General features: G+C 33.3%; 1 long non-coding RNA gene across 2 annotated transcripts in view; it reads left to right on the forward strand.

The window, feature by feature from the left end:
- The window catches only part of LOC148949766 (uncharacterized), a 107440-nt gene that overhangs the window by 45096 nt on the left and 44593 nt on the right, over positions 1-17751 (forward strand). For both annotated transcript variants that reach the window (XR_016142098.1, XR_016142097.1), the window contains exons 2-3: positions 2564-2628; positions 13757-13956. This is a non-coding gene — a long non-coding RNA (uncharacterized LOC148949766). The remainder of the gene's footprint in view (positions 1-2563; positions 2629-13756; positions 13957-17751) is intronic.

Here is a 17751-nt window from a genome sequence, read left to right on the forward strand (position 1 = left end):
TTTACGTTCAGACTGGCCATTATTGTAGTCTGTGGGAAGATACACACTAATACACACAGAACAATTCACTCTCACAGCTAGATAATAATCATTTGCTTCGAAGATACTAGAACGGAGAGCTGATTTCACAAACGTAATAAGTCCACCCGAGGGTCGGCCTCTATTGTTCAGCTGTCTAGCGGGTACACAATCAAGCTCAATCACCTCAAGCTCAAGTATGTTCAGACCATGTTTAGTAACAAAATGTTCCTGGAGACAAATCACACTAAACTCAGAACGGAGGCTTTCCAGAACCGGAAGTTTATTAACAAAAGAGCCGTTTATATTACACGATAAAATAGTTAGTGATGAGGCCATTAGTTAGAGGGTTTACGGTTTTTCGGGCACTTCACACTATAGCAAGTATGACCCTGCTTCTTGCAACCTATGCAAAAGGCTGCCTTCTGACACGGAGTATTGGACGTACATTTGTGATCGGCGGAGCCGCATTTGGAATATAATGAGCCATTCTTACAATCTGCGGCTAGGTGAATGATTGTGTGGCAATTAAAGCAGCGCTGAGCCAAGAACACGAACTCTTCGACTGGGAGGCGTTCATATCCTATTTTCACTAAGACTTTGAGATATGTATTGAGGCCATTTCGTGTCGGAAAGTAGACTTTAAATGTTCGAGACGTGCCACACTGTAGGGTTTTATTGCACTTGGGGATTAGCTGTTTAAGAGACTGTTCGTCTAGATCCTCCGGCACTTCGCATGATCGCAGCTAAAAAATCAGGTCCCTTAAGGGAGATGTTGAGTGACGGTTTCGCACGTTTAGCTGCATCCACTATCTGGCTGGAGGTTTGCTTGGAACGAAACACGAGTTTCCACTCGGTATTAGAGCGGCGTAGCTCGGTTTTATTGCCGTCTGGACATGGGCACAGTTTTTCGATAAATGCTTTGCGTTTGCTTGGGCATTTTAAGTCTGTTGGAGGGTCTTTGAGTATCACAGAGTAAAGCGGCCTCGGGGGTGCGGTTTGCGACGATTGAGATTGATCTGGCAGGGTGACTAGAGCGGCTAGTACTTAGCGTAAATCCATCCAATTTTCTGGAGAGTTCATTTACTTTGAACGCCACTGTAGCTTGAGCGGCCTTATCGATGGCAGGAACTGCGCACAGACTAAATATCACAAATTTTGGGATCGGGACATTTTGCTTTGCCGCAGAGACTAGCGACTTGCACATATCAGTAATGTTGTCCTCATCTTTGGCATACGAAACCACCCGGCTTTGAATGTCCAACTCGCTGTGAAGGGTCTTTTTGGCTTGTATGATTGTATCATGTTCGAAATAGTTTACTGCGCTTTTCACAATCTGATCGAATTTCACCCCTTCAGTGAGTGATCTGCTCAAAAAGTTCAGAACTGGGTTGAATACCAGCTTTTCAATCATTACTTTCACACAAAAACAATCATTACTTTCTCACATTACGTCCACTGAATCACACAATACTAGGAACAAGGGAAGCGTCGGGACCCGCTCACCAATTCCCCACAATTTAAGGGTAACTAAATACCGGCAGGTACATACGACGATTGCGGCTGGAACCCTCCCCTCTTCTGCTTATTGCCTAGTATATGTTATCAGTATCGCTGCTGTGCACAAAGAGTACAATCCTCTAAGGTAATTAAATCGTTCTTTCTGAAGCAAAATTGTCAATAGCAAGTAATTAAAATAAGCCGATTATAAATCTCTGTAGGGAATCGCACAGGTTGAAACTTTACCTTTATTATAAGGTTAATATCCAGAAACAAGGTGTTCTGGAATATATATATATATAATATATATATATATATATATATATATATATATATATATATATATATATATATATATATATATATATATATATATATATATATATATATATATGTATGTATATATTGTTTGTATTGCCTGGTCAGTTTATACTAATGTGTGAGCTCATCTTTTATTTTCGGGTGTATTTTGTCAAAAAGCAAGGTTTAAGCTACCAGACTTAAAAATCTTATATATATATATATATATATATATATATATATATATATATATATATATATATATATATATATATATATATATATATACATATATATATATATATATATATATATGTATGTATGTATGTATATATATATATATATATATATATATATATATATATATATATATATATATATATATATATATATATATATATATATATATATATATATATATATATATATATATATATATATATATATATATATATATATATATATATATATATATATATATATATGTATATATTGTTTGTATTGCCTGGTCAGTTTATACTAATGTGTGAGCTCATCTTTTGTTTTCGGGTGTATTTTGTCAAAAAGCAAGGTTTAAGCTACCAGACTTAAAAATCTTCAAGACAGACTAGAAAATTAGAGACTAAAAACTGTAAATATCCTCAATTTTTCGCGGGATTTTTGAAATTTTAGCTTTACATATGTTAAAGGCACTAGGATTTCTTGATAGATTTATCAAAGCTGGCTAACTTCTTTTCTTTTCTAGTGATTAATCAAAAACTTTGGCAGTTATGGCAGACACTAAGGAAATGGAATCGAAAAAGATTGAAGGTAATACTTTAACCATTTTTTTTTAAGTTGAGGTTTTGCAAGGACAAAAATATATTTCAGGTATCGTAAGATAATATTTTATTTTAAAAAAATAGCAATCACAAGCCCAGCTAGACCGAATTCGTATTCCGTAGTCAAAACGAAATACAGACAAACATAAAAAAAATAGGTTTAAAATTAGGAAGGGTCATTAAAAAGCAGGACTAAAGTTAACAAATACAAATTACGTGCAGTATCTTAGCTGTTTTTTTCTTCTTAAGTCTGCAGTATAAAGGATAACATTTGATAATTAGCAAATAGCAGCAAATAATTTGAGAACAATACATTTTTCAACGAGTAAAAATGGTTGAAAGTAGTTTAAATGTCTAGCTTTGATGGAGAGATTAATATTTAAAGCTCAAAATGTTGATAGAATTAAGTTCATTGTTGTGATCAATTGGCAAATTGGCAACATCATTTTTGGGTAAAGCAAACAGTAAGCAAAGAAATTTAAAATATAGGCAATTTCTTTTCCTAGCAATAGTGCTATTTGTAGTATTTATTAAAAAATGTCACTTTTTGAAGCCTTTATAATACAATAAAAAAATTTACATGAATGGGATTGTGACTATTTACAAGGCTTTATAAAACTCAATCTTAAACTCAATAAATAGTAGATTATGTACGGTACTAATTTTGACATAACTTGTTTTAATAATAAATGCTGACTATTGTGATACTACTACTACTACTAAAAACTCCCCGCAGCACCAAGCCGTCTGAGGCCAACACAGCTACGCACGCTCCTCCTCCATCCCAATCTATTCAAAGCCTCCATTTTTACATCCTCCCAACCCAGACGAGGACGACCTGCTTTCCGTTTAGCCCTAGACGATTGGCTGAAAAGAACAATCTTCGGCAATCTGTCATCCTTCATCCGCACAACGTGGCCTAGCCACCTCAACCTTTCTTTCATTATAGCCCTAGAGAGCGGTATTGAACCAATACAGCCTATTGTTTGAAATACGGTCAGTCAGCCGGGTACCCAGAACAATCCTTAAGCAATTTCTCTGGAAAACATCTAGCAAATCTACATCTGCTTTTCGAAGCTCCCATGCTTGAGAACCATATTTGACTACTGTCATCACTGTAGCTTCTAATATTCTAATCTTGGTTTGCAGACTTGTCTTCCTATTCTTCCAACCTTTTTATAACTGTGAAAAAACACCCTGAGCCTTGCCTATTTTACTTCTAACATCTTCACTGCTCCCACCATCTCCACCAACAATACTACCAAGGTAAGTAAAGCTGCCCACTTGATCAATCTTTTCATTACCCAACTATTATGATAAATGAAAGATTAATAGTTTATAAGAAACAAATTCTACAACATTATAATATTTAGCTCTAATTCTAAAAAATAGGAATAATTTAAGCTTTTTTTTAAGACATTAAATTTTCTACTGAAAGTTTGGGGCATTTCCCTTTTCTTGATGTTACTGCTATCTGTAAAGTTTGCAAATAACGATTGTTTTTCAAGTATTTATAGTGCTATTTAAAAAATTAAAATCTGTGGATTCATCATTATTTAAAATGAATTGCGAAATTGGGCTCAACATTTGAAATTCAATAATTACCAATGCCCCCCCCCCCCCCGGGATTGGTCTTACGATTTCGCCCCTATAAGGGTCAGACCTGAGTGTACCTCGAGCTAAATGGTATAGTATGCCGAGATGAAATTTATCGAATGTATATGTTTACCACCAACCCTTCCCAAGATTGGTCCAATAATTATAATAGTGATACTGTAAAAATCTAAATTATTTTTTACTGCATATTAAATCTAAATTATTTTTTACTGCACTATTTACTGCACATAATGCTATAGGGGCTGCTCTTGACCTCTCTGCTGTATCTACTGGGCTACTTGTTGTTATTTCAACTTGTGAGTGCGATTTCTTACCTAAGTAGTTTATATTGTCGTTTTGTGTTTTTATACAGTCTTTTATCTTTACATTTGCGTCTTCAAACTTGAATGAGTTTGCCGATATTTGTTATCAACTCCCCCGATTACCCTTGAATCCACCCTCAAACCAACTGCGGCGAATGTGAGCCACCCCTTGAAAGATAACGGTCCCTGGATCACGTCTTCAAACTAATAAGATTGAGTATTAGCGTTTTTTTCTCCAGGTCACTATTGTGCTACTTTTTCTTTCCCTAATTGTGTATTTTAGAGCAAGTCCAATTCATAACAACGATTTCTACTAAGCTTCAAACTTTTGGTTTTATTTTTAAAGTTTATATTTTTGCAGTTACCAGTTTGTTGCTCTTTACTCAATTAAATGTCTTTTTATATTGCAATCTATCCAAAGATATTTTATTATTACAGCATGTCCGATTTCTAACAACGATTTCTACTTAGCTTCAAACTTTTTGTTTTATTTTTAAAGTTTTTGAATTGTTGTAATCCCTTGTTAAAATATGTACAAATATTTTTGCAGTTACCAGTTTTTTGCTCTTTTCTCAATGAAATGTTTTTTCATACTGCAATCTATTCAAAGATATTTGACTATTACAGCATGTCCGATTTCTAACAACGATTTCTACTAAGCTTCAAACTTTTGGTTTCATTTTTAAAGTTTTTGAATTATTGCAATCCCTTGTTAAAATATGTACAAATATTTTTGCAGTTACCAGTTTTTTGCTCTTTTCTCAATTAAATGTTTTTTCATACTGCAATCTATTCAAAGATATTTGACTATTACAGCATGTCCGATTTCTAACAACGATTTCTACTAAGCTTCAAACTTTTGGTTTTATTTTTAAAGTTTTTGAATTGTTGCAATCCCTTGTTAAAATATGTACAAATATTTTTGCAATTACCAGTTTTTTGCTCTTTTCTCAATTAAATGTTTTTTCATACTGCAATCTATTCAAAGATATTTGAATATTACAGCATGTCCGATTTCTAACAACGGTTTCTACTAAGCTTCAAACTTTTGGTTTTATTTTTCAAGGTTTTTGAATTGTTGCAATCCCTTGTTAAAATATGTACAAATATTTTTGCAATTACCAGTTTTTTTGCTCTTTTCTCAATTAAATGTTTTTTCATACCGCAATCTATTCAAAGATATTTGACTATTACAGCATGTCCGATTTCTAACAACGATTTCTACTAAGCTTCAAACTTTTGGTTTTATTTTTAAAGCTTTTGAATTGTTGTAATCCCTTGTTAAAATATGTAAAAATATTTTTGCAGTTACCAGTTTGTTGCTCTTTTCTCAATTAAATGTTTTTTCATACTGCAATCTATTCAAAGATATTTGACTATTACAGCATGTCCGATTTCTAACAACGATTTCTACTAAGCTTCAAACTTTTGGTTTTATTTTTAAAGTTTTTGAATTGTTGCAATCCCTTGTTAAAATATGTACACATATTTTTGCAGTTACCAGTTTTTTGCTCTTTTCTCAATTAAATGTTTTTTCATACTGCAATCTATTCAAAGATATTTGACTATTACAGCATGTCCGATTTCTAACAACGATTTCTACTAAGCTTCAAACTTTTGTTTTTATTTTTAAAGGTTTTTGAATTGTTGCAATCCCTTGTTAAAATATGTACAAATATTTTTGCAATTACTAGTTTTTTTGCTCTTTTCTCAATTAAATGTTTTTTCATACCGCAATCTATTCAAAGATATTTGACTATTACAGCATGTCAGATTTCTAACAACGATTTCTACCAAGCTTCAAACTTTTGTTTTTATTTTTAAAGTTTTTGAATTTGTTGTAATCCCTTGTTAAAATATATACCAATATTTTTGCAATTACTAGTTTTTTGCTCTTTACTCAATTTAGTTTCTTTTTATTCCGAAACCGAGCCATAAACTTTTGATTGTCAAAGTAAGTACGGTTTCGAGCAACAATATCTATAAAGTTTTGATAGTCTGGTTTTCTTTTTAAGGTTTTTGAGCTCTTGTAATTCTTCCTCAATCTATGCGCCAACATTTGTGCATTTACCAGTTTTTTGCTCTTTACTCAATTAAATTTCTTTTCATACCGAAATCTAGCCATAGACTTTTCATTGTTACATCATATCAGATTTCTAACAATGATTTCTATTGAGCTTCGAAATTTTGGTTTTATTTTCAAAGGTTTTTTTATTGTTGTAATCCCTTGTTAAAATATATACAAATATTTTTGCAATTACTCGTTTTTTAGCTCTTTACGCAATTAAATGTTTTTTCATACTGCAGTCTATTCAAAGACATTTGACTATTACAGCAAGTCCGATTTCTAACAACGATTTCTACTAAGCTTCAATCTTTGGGTATTATCTTTTAAGGTTTTTGAATTGTTGTAATCCCTTGTTAAAATATATACAAATATTTTTGCAATTACTAGTTTTTTAGCTCTTTACGCAATTAAATGTTTTTTCATACTGCAGTCTATTCAAAGGTTTTTGACCATTACAGCAAGTCTGATTTCTAACAACGATTTCTACTAAGCTTCAATCTTTTGGTATTATCTTTTAAGGTTTTTGAATGATTGTAATCCCTTGTTAAAATATATACAAATATTTTTGCAATTACTAGCTTTTTAGCTCTTTACGCAATTAAATGTTTTTTCATACTGCAGTCTATTCAAAGATTTTTGACTATTACAGTATGTCCGATTTCTAACAACGATTTCTACTAAGCTTCAATCTTTTGGTATTATCTTTTAAGGTTTTTGAATTGCTGTAATCCCTTGTTAAAATATATACAAATATTTTTGCAATTACTAGCTTTTTAGCTCTTTACGCAATTAAATGTTTTTTCATACTGCAGTCTGTTCAAAGATATTTGACTATTACAGTATGTCCGATTTCTAACAACGATTTCTACTAAGCTTCAATCTTTTGGTATTATCTTTCAAGGTTTTTGAATTGTTGTAATCCCTTATTAAAATATATACAAATATTTGTGCAATTACTAGTTTTTTAGCTCTTTACGCAGTTAAGTGTTTTTTCATACTGAAGTCTATTCAAAGATATTTGACTATTTCAGCAAGTCTGATTTCTAACAACGATTTCTACTAAGCTTCAATCTTTGGGTATTATATTTTAAGGTTTTTGAATTGCTGTAATCCCTTGTTAAAATATATACAAATATTTTTGCAATTACTAGTTTTTTTGCTCTTTTCTCAATTAAGTGTTTTTTTCATACTGCAATCTATTCAAAGATATCTGATTATTACAGCATGTCAGAATTCTAACAACGATTTCTACTAAGCTTCAAGGTTTTGTTTTTATTTTTAAAGGTTTTTGAATTGTTGCAATCCCTTGTTAAAATATGTACAAATATTTTTGCAATTACCAGTTTTTTTGCTCTTTTCTCAATTAAATGTTTTTTCATACCGCAATCTATTCAAAGATATCTGATTATTACAGCATGTCAGAATTCTAACAACGATATCTACTAAGCTTCAAACTTTTGTTTTTATTTTTAAATTTTTTTGAATTGTTGTAACCCCTTGTTTAAAATATATACAAATATTTTTGCAATTGCCAGTTTTTTTGCTCTTTTCTCATTTAAATATTTTTTCTTACCGCAGTCTATTCAAGGATGTTTTACTATTACAGCAATGTCCGATTTCTAACAACGATTTCTACTAAGCTTCAAACTTTTGGTTTTATTTTCAAAGGTTTTTGAATTGTTGCAATCCCTTGTTAAAATATATACAAATATTTTTGCAATTACCCGTTTTTTAGCTCTTTACGCAATTAAATATTTTTTCTTATTGAAGTCTATTCAAAGACATTTGATTATTACAGTATGTCCACTTTATAACAGCGATATTAACTTAGCTTCGAACTTCTGGTTCTCTTTTTCAAGGTTTTTTTACTGTTTCAATCCATTGTTAAAATGTATGCAAATATTTTGCCATTGTCAGTTTTTTGCTCACTGCGAAATTATATCTCTTCATGAGGTAGTCATTTCATCGACTATTGATTAATAAATTATATCCGATTTTTAACAACGATTTCTATTAAGTTTAAAACTTTGGTTTTCTGTTTCAAGAATTCTGATTTGTTGGGATCCCTCGTTTAGACATATACAAATATTTGTGCAATTACCAGTAAATTAGCTCTTTGAGTAATATAATGTCTTTTCGAGGAGCAATTAAATCGAAGATATTTGATTAATGTCGGAATTGCAATTTCTATCTGCGATTTATTCTTACGTTTAACTTTTGGTATTATCTTTTTAAGGCTTTTGATTTGTTGTAATGTCTTGTTAAAATATAATCAAATATTTTGGCTATTACTAGTTTTTTGTTCTTTGTTCAGTTTAGTTTTTTTTCATACTGCGATCTAGTCAAAGATATTTATTATTGCAGCGTGTCCAGTTTCTAGCAATCATTTCTATTAAGCTCTTTACCTATGGTATTCTTTTTTAAGATTTTTGAATTGTCGTGATTTTTTGTTAAAATATATACACGTATTTATACAATTACCAGTTTTTTGTTATTTGCGCAACTTAGTGTATTTCCAAGTACTAAGCACTCAGAAAATATTTCATTATTGTAACATTCTCGATCTTTAACAATAATTTCCACTAAGATTCAAGCTTTTGGTTTTATTTTTAAAGGTTTTTGAATTGTCGTAATACCTTTTCAAAATACACACAAATATTTTTGCAATAACCCGCTTTTGCTCTTTACGCAATTTAATGTTTTTTCATACTGCAATCTATTCAAAGATATCTGATTATTACAGCATGTCAGAATTCTAACAAATATTTCTACTAAGCTTCAAACTTTTGTTTTTATTTTTAAAGGTTTTTGAATTGTTGCAATCCCTTGTTAAAATATGTACAAATATTTTTGCAATTACCAGTTTTTTGCTCTTTAATCAATTAAATGTTTTTTCATACTGCAATCTATTCAAAGATATCTGATTATTACAGCTGGTCCGATTTCTAATAACGATTTCTACTAAGCTTCAAATTTTTGGTTTTTAGGATATACGAAAAATGTGGTTCAATACCGCCCTCTAGGGCTACAATAAAAGAAAGGCCGAGGTGGTCAGGACACGTTTTGCGGACGAAAGATGGACTATTGCCGAAGTTCTTACATTTTGGCCGATCGCTTAGAATTCATTAGAAAGCACATCGTCCCCCTCTGGGATGGGATGATGCCATAAAGAAATATTTAATGGAAATGGGAACTTCGTGGGCGGGTGTAAAAAGGGAGGCTTTGAATAGATTGGGGTGGAGGAGAAGCGTGCGTAGCTGTGTTGGCCTCAGGCGGCTTGGTGCTGCGGTGAGTTGTTAGTAGTAGTAGTAGTAGTAGTTTTTGAAATGTTGTAGCATGTTTTTTCATACTAAAGCTGTTCGAAAATATTTAATTATTAGAGCAAGTCTGATTTCTAACAACTATTTCTACTAAGCTTCAAACTTTTGGTTTTCTATTTTAAGGTTTTGAAATTGTTGTAATCCCTGGTCAAAAAATATAAATATTTTTGCAATTACCAGTTTTTTGCTCTTTAAGAAATTCAATATACTCTACACCTGAAAATCTTCAATATTTCCTTATAATTTTTTTTCCCTCGTGTGACAAATGTGACAACGTCATTGCACTACTGATGTGTATAAAAATGATGTCACTGGCATAAATATGTTTTTTCCCGAAATTAAGACTCTTAACGAATTTTCTCAAACATCTCACGTATCTAAATCGTTTTTTAGGCCAGAATAATATACCAGGATGACAATTTTCCCGAAAACAACGATTTCTGCTAAGCTTCAAACTTTTTTTTTTTTTTTTAATGTTTTGGAAGTGTTGTAATCCCTTGTCAAAGGGATTACAACAATTATTGCCATGCATATTTATTGTTTAAAGTGTGAATAAATATTTGTGTGTATCTATTTGTCTATCAATAAATTTGTATTTTTGTTTATTAATGCATAAAGCAAAAATCAAACTGTTTGTCGCTCACGAAGTGTAGAATTAAATAGCATATATAAAAAAGAGGAAAAATACCAACAACCAACATACATAGACCGTAATTATTGTGTGTTTTTTTTATTTAAGTATTGACGGGTTACAAATCATTTGAATTGGGTAGGTGTCAGGTACTACGGGTTGTTCATCAGTTGGATGAATCATCTTAGATAAGTGTGAGATGTTGTTTTTAGCTTGTATCTGGATAAAATAGTGTATAAAACGGTTAAGCTGGGCCTAATTGTTGCAAAAGAAAAATAACCAACACCTTCTAGCATTTGACATTATTTTTTTGTTGTTGTGCCCTAAACTGTAAATACTTGTCTTCTGAGGCACTTTAAAATGTATGGGAGGGTAAAAACAGCTGAACTTTTTTAACAGTAGGCCTACGATCGTAAGGTAAATTAGTCGCTTTGCCTGCCAAGATTCCTCCAAGCTAATATAGGCCTGCTTTGTATATTTACATGATTCTAAAAAAAATATTCTGATTAATTATCACGTAGAGAGAAATGTTGTGCTTTAATGCTATAAGATTGTATACGAGTTTTATCTATTATTCAAATATTCTTGTATATATATGTTTTTTTAATGACACGCCATACGCTACACTGTCAGTGGCGCTTGTAGGTTTTAATCTCTTGTAGGTTTTATCTTGTAGGTCTCTTGTAGGTTTTATCTTCCCACGTTAAATCGTCCAAGATGCATTACCCTAAATTTTCTCATGCTCCTTCATTATGAACAAATGAATTTCATTCTAAATACATTCTAAGACCACATTGGCTAAACATGGCGTTTGAAAAAGCGTAAAAATAAAACACTTAAAAAAAGAAAACCAAGAAAACGAGGGTGATCTTCGCCTAGTTGAAAAAAAAACGATGCGAAAAGACAAAAACATATAGTTCGGCTAGGAGCTTCGCTTAGCTGTCCTCAGCGCTGAATAAAAAAAAAAAAAAAACTACTTTTTCTTTTCGCTTTGTTTTTTCAACTTGCTGAAGATCGCCCTCGTTTTGCCGGTTTTCATTATCATTTTTATATATTTTTTTCTTTTTAATAGTAGAAGACAGTTTAGCATAACTGTATAATAGTTGGTATATTGACAACATATGAGTTATTTATTTATACTAAGAAAACACAATAAACATAAAATTTATCAAAATAAATATTTCACATGTGTTGATCCCTTGCATTAAGGCTACAAAAGATGGTATTGATGGAATATCCCTTGCCATCTAAGGTAACGGTTCCAAATGGATGTACAGAACTAAAGGTACAATCCCTTTATATGGCCTTTCTAAAAAGTCAAGTTTGGTTAATGCTAATGAATTAAAATAGGATGAATATATAATAGTTTATAAACAAATTTGTGCTATATATTTGCTTTTTAGGGGGTTGGGGGAAAAGTCCTACATATATGACACACCTAGCATAACCTAACCTAACCTAAGTACCTTCCCCCTCTAATCCCCAAAAAATACAGTTCAGTATCGTATACACAATGAAAACCTTGCCTTTATTGCCTACTCTATAATAGTTAAGACGTCAAAAACGGGTTTTATCATTGCCTAGTCTATAGTGATTAAGCCGAGAGGCCCATGTAATGGGATTGTACCAAACTAAATAATACCACCAAACAAAGGGGTATTCTAAAAATTTTGTTCTCGGTGTTTCCTCTGGCTCATAGTCCCTAATCGAAGTAAACTGTGTAGGCCTACCTAATGCATGTTTTTGTTAAGCATGACAAAACAAGAAAATGGAATGAACGAAAACAAAACGAGAGGAAAAACGAGAGGCAATGGAAAAAGAGAGAAAACTACATAGATTTCGGTTGAGACCAAGCAGTTTTGTATCGTAGTGTTTATTTTATTTTTCTTTTCTTTTTTTATTGTCTTCTTATGCTAATATTATATTGCCTTCCTATACTAATTACTGACCACAAGTACCCTTTTGATAATCCAAAGCGGAAAAAAGCAGACAATTGACTTTTGAGATTATAGTAGTCATGGCAAAAAATACACGTAAATATGACAAATATGACAAAAAATAGTCAAATTTTACAAATATGACTAAAACATATCAAACTAAGCATTTTTTACAGGGTTTAGGGCTTGGTATGTTTAAATAATATCTGAGACCATAGTTACTGCTCATGACAAAAACTAAAATCGTAACGAAGACAAAAACAAGGGTAACCACAGCCAGTGAAAGAAGAATATTAAAATGTGAATACTTCGGGTGAGACCTCTAATCAACCATCCTCAGTCCAGAATTAAGAATACGGACTGGTAAAAGTAAACAGGTCAATCAGGGCTGTATTTTTTTCGGCGGGGGGAGGGCTTATAAAAAAATTAAAAAAAATGCATCAAAAATTTTTGCTACATTTTTACAAATTGGACATAAATTTTGAGCGGGGGGGGGGGGGGTAAAAACCCCTATCTGCCTTCCCCTCCATACAGCCTCGAGGCATATACAAAAAGGCAAACCCTAAAATCAAACCCTGAAATAAAAGATGCCCTTTCTGAAGCAACAGTGAAAAGCCAATTCAACTTTATTAAAGCAACTTTATTTTTCACCCTTAATTCTGTACTGAGGACGGTTAATCAGAGATCCTGACCGAAATATTGGCTGTGCACTCTCTGTTTTCGTTGGCTGTGGTTCTCCTGGTTTCTTTCTTCAATACGTTTTTTCCTTTTGGCATCAACCGTTTCAATAACCGAAGAAGGCGAGGTATTTCAGAGCTTAGAAATCCGTGCAATGTTGTCACATACATAAGAAAAAAAAACAATTTTTCACATGCTGACCAATTGCTCGCATAGAGCAGATGTCGATCTCCTGATTCAACATTAACGCTTTATTTCATTTCTTCTACATTTTGAAATAGAAAATATGCAAAGTTATGAAAAGTTATTTTACTTAGAGACATTAAAAAAAACATTAAAGAATAGTATATAGCCTATACTTAAATTCAAATCTGTATCTAAAATTTGCTTATAATCAATAGGTTTTCTGAATGAAGGTATAGTTTTCGCCCAATATTACCTTGTGCTAATTATCTATTTTATTAAAAGACCCAAGTGTTTCTTAAGGCAAGGCGGGGCTTGTCAACTAACTAGTTCCGCATTGCTTTCTTCTCCTTTATTCTGACTTCTGTTGAATCATTAAAGGTTCACTTACTTCAATTCAAAGCACAATGAGTAAGCTGTTAGAGTTTCATGAGGTAACCTGCGACGGAGCAGAGGAAAAAGCAACGATTGAAGAAATCAAGGAGCTGATGGAAGTTGGTGCCGCAGATTTTGAGACACTGAAGAATAAAGAGATGATGCTCGCTGAAAAAATCAAATCCACTTTTCTACTTCTTGATAAGGTAATTTCTATTTTCTCTCAGATAAAATTTAAACGAGTGTCATCAGTTTGGCTACGAAAATTCAGAAGAAGTCATGCAATATTCTCTTTTTGATTTAATATCCTTTTATTTTGTGTTTTATTGTACCAGTTAATTTTAAATGTTTATATCAAATCTGTGTTGAATTCTCGTGATGACGATTAGTATCGAACTTCAGGATCTTGTCTTAGAGCCTTGTGTGTGGTGCCAGGCAGAGTAAGTGCTTGATGGGCCACTATTATTTCTTCTATCTTGAAAAAACTGTGAAGGGAGGAGTGCGCGCAGTTATGCTGCCTCAGGTGGCTGGGTGCTGCGATAAGCCGTTAGTAGTAGTAGTCTACAATAATAATCTTATTCCTAACAATGTCGAAAGGTTTATCTAAATAGTAAACATAAACTCAGACTGGTACATAGCAACATTTTCTTAGCTGTGAGCTATTCTATGGAATGCCAGTCAACTGCGAAATAGGATAAACGCCATATCACCTTTGAGACTAATGATCTTCACCGAATCCCAAGGATCAGTTGAAGAGATCATGTGAGCAACGACGGGATTCGTATCCACACAGGCAAGCAAGATGTTGCCTTCATTGTGAGACAATAAAGATGGTGATACCTTGGACCTATTCTTTCCACGCGATACCACATACTTCCAAAAATTAGTCTCAACTGGCAACCGGAAGACACCCATCACAAAGGAAGACCAAAGAACAGGCTCCTAAGGACGTATAACCGTGATTGAAGGGTCCTTTAGACGAGTCTCATCATGGAGTGGGAGGACATCTATTCAATGACCCTTTTAAGGGGAAATTGGAGGCTAATCACTGGCGCCATGTGTTCTTCTGAAGACACTGGAGGAACTAAGATAAAGACAAACAAAAGAACAAAAAAATAACTCGGATACAAAAGAATGAGCTTCTAAAAAAGGGATTTTGAAAAAGAAATTTGATTTTTTAAATAGGGATTTTACATGAGGTGCTAACGATTGAATTACCCTCAGCTAACCACAAACTACAGGGTTGCAGTTCAGCCCCTATTTCTCGCTCGAGAGAAGCATACATGAACACTTTTCCAACACTTCCAGGCAACGGAGTATCTAGGATTTTTGTTCGAAGGTTTTTTTTGGGGTGGGGGGTTCACAAAAAAAACGGATAACAAATTTGTTTATAGGCGTTTTTGTTACTTTTTCACAAGTCGGACCGAAATTGGGTGGGAGGGGGGTCAAACCCGGTAACAGCCCCCCACCCCCCTGTGGACACGGCCCTGCTTCCAGGAAATATCCATCGACAAAACTAAAATTGGCATATCGTACGGATAAAAAGTGAATCTGCAGAGGGATTGTAGCTCCTGCAAGTAAAGCTACTGTGTGAGCATAACTATGTTAAAGCATGGGTTTGGAGGCTCGGTTGTTTTTATTGTATAGCTTGTTGAAGAAAAGCGATACAAAGTAATAGTAGAAATACTTAGTTTTATCCTGTTTGAGCTCTATTCGGGAGGGATTGGAGGTAACGGGTTCAAGGCCTAAAGTCATCCGCATATATCCTCTTATGTGAGGCAACTATATGATTTGTCGCTTCAAGGGGACGACCCACTTTACCTCTTGCTTGAACACATATGTACTTTGTTACTTGACGGCAAGAGTGCTGGGATATTTCTTTATCGAGTTGGGAAAAAGAGATTATTATTGCAGTAAATAATATCTAATAAAACTTAGCTTTTTCACTCCTGGGTAAGGTGCTTAGACCTTCCGACAGACATCCTCTCTGTAAGGGACAACTTGATTGTGTCTTCTTAAAAGGGGACAGATCCTCCACACATCCCGTGTGGAAAAAAATATCTTATGATATATTGTTTTTGCTTTATCAACCCCGGGTTAGGTGTTAAGACCTTCGAACATCTCCTTTGCAAGGAGCAGTTAGATTGTTTCTTCCAAATGGGGGCCAGACCCTCACTACATCCTGATAGAAAACATTACTGCTACGTTATTTAAAAGTTGGAAAACGTTAAAACTGGAACTGTAAGTAATAACTAACGTTACGTTATCTATTTTTTTTTTCACAGGAAAGATTGAAACTGAAATACTATCGTAAGTCCCGAATAGGTTTTCCAACTTTTAAATAACGAAAAAAAAAAGAATCGAAAAAAAAGTGAATATCGTTTATAAAAATATAAATTTGATTAGACGTTTCCTTTTATTTCAATGCTATGCACTGAAAGCTAGCCTAACTTATTGCATGGTACCAGGTCGCTTTCACATTTTGTTTTTGTCAAGAGACGGAAATGAAATGGTTAATAAATATACCACATTTAGGGCAATTCATTTTAGCTGGGAATTTTCGAGGACGATTATAAAAGGAAGCTCATAACTTCATGATTTCACCTACAAAAGAATTAGATTTTATGACAAAAATAAAACTACGGTTGCTAAGCGGATGTTATTTGTTGCGAAAAAGATATGATTTAAAAAGGACGGGTTAACTTTTTACCATCTGTAATAAAAGGATGATTGCCTTATTTTCTACTAAGCTTTTCATACGACCAAGTGGTGTCTCAAGGCAATAAAGAAGAAGAAAATACAAGTCATTCGTACTGCACTTGACACTTAGTGTGACGGATTTTCATTAGTGATGGCACTGTTTTTAATTTTGACATAATTAAAATAAGAAACCGGAGAAACCGAGGATTTTTTGGGAACTGGGAAACGTTTTTGCCTCCTGAACCCATCTTAGATATGGTCGTACTTGAAAACCGCAATTTTTAAGGGTGGATGAGGAGCGCGTGGATGGAGATTAAAATTTTGTTTCTGGGGTAGGGGAAAGTTTTTTTTTTTGTTAGTTGAAAACAAAATTGACACTTAAATTACATACAACAGATTTAAGCAGTTTGAGTCTAGCAGATGAGCTAGAGTTGAAAAGATCACAAGCACTGAATATCAAAATCTTTATTCCTATCCTCTTTCTACTCACAATTGAGTTCCGCAAGGTGCTCTCCTAGATCTTCTCCCTTTTCAGTTATGATTACCAGCCTCGCTCAGGGATTTCCCGACAGATGGAAATTTTTCGATGACCTATAGTCGTAGATACCTACTATAAAAATACGATGAGTATGCTCAACGACATTGCACATGACGCCTCGGACTTAGACACCACAGTTGACCCTTGTAAATCTACGATCGTACCAATAAGTTAGATCAAATTTTAGTCCCTTTTTCTTAGTCCAATTCCTCCTAAAATTTTGTGTCCTCCTTTAAATCACTTGGGTAAAGGTTTAGATTAAGGGCTATCAAGAAGGAAACACGTGAAGAAAACAGTTTTTACTTCATAATAAACAGGTTAATTGTAGCTAACAGATTTTGATTGCAGCCTCACTATGGTTTCAATCCCAGCCTCAATTCTGCACATTATAAAGTAAGAAATGTTTTCTTAACATGTTTCCTTCTCAATAGCCCCCAATCTAGGCCTTTACCTTACTTGGCGTCACAAATTCTTTAAATTTAAGGTGGGACATTCAGGACAGTTTTGACCTGGATAGCTTTTTTCATTTTTGATTGATATCTTCTTTTTTGACGACTATTCCTGTCGCATATGTTCTAGCATTATTAATCCCTAGCTGTTTTTAATCTACCATTAAGCTTTTTCTGCTAAACGCTATTTCAGTCATTAAGCCTACTTCGTGTTCCATGACAAATTATTCAGTGAAAACTTAAAATTCTAAAAATGGTGTCTTGGTCAAGGACCGAGGCATTTGATCCAGTGATCGGTTTTACCACCTTGCAGC

Source organism: Artemia sp. Qi Xiang Cuo, chromosome 8 (genome assembly GCF_049724085.1).
Source record: "Artemia sp. Qi Xiang Cuo chromosome 8, ASM4972408v1, whole genome shotgun sequence".
Classification (NCBI taxonomy): Eukaryota; Metazoa; Arthropoda; class Branchiopoda; order Anostraca; family Artemiidae; genus Artemia; species Artemia sp. Qi Xiang Cuo.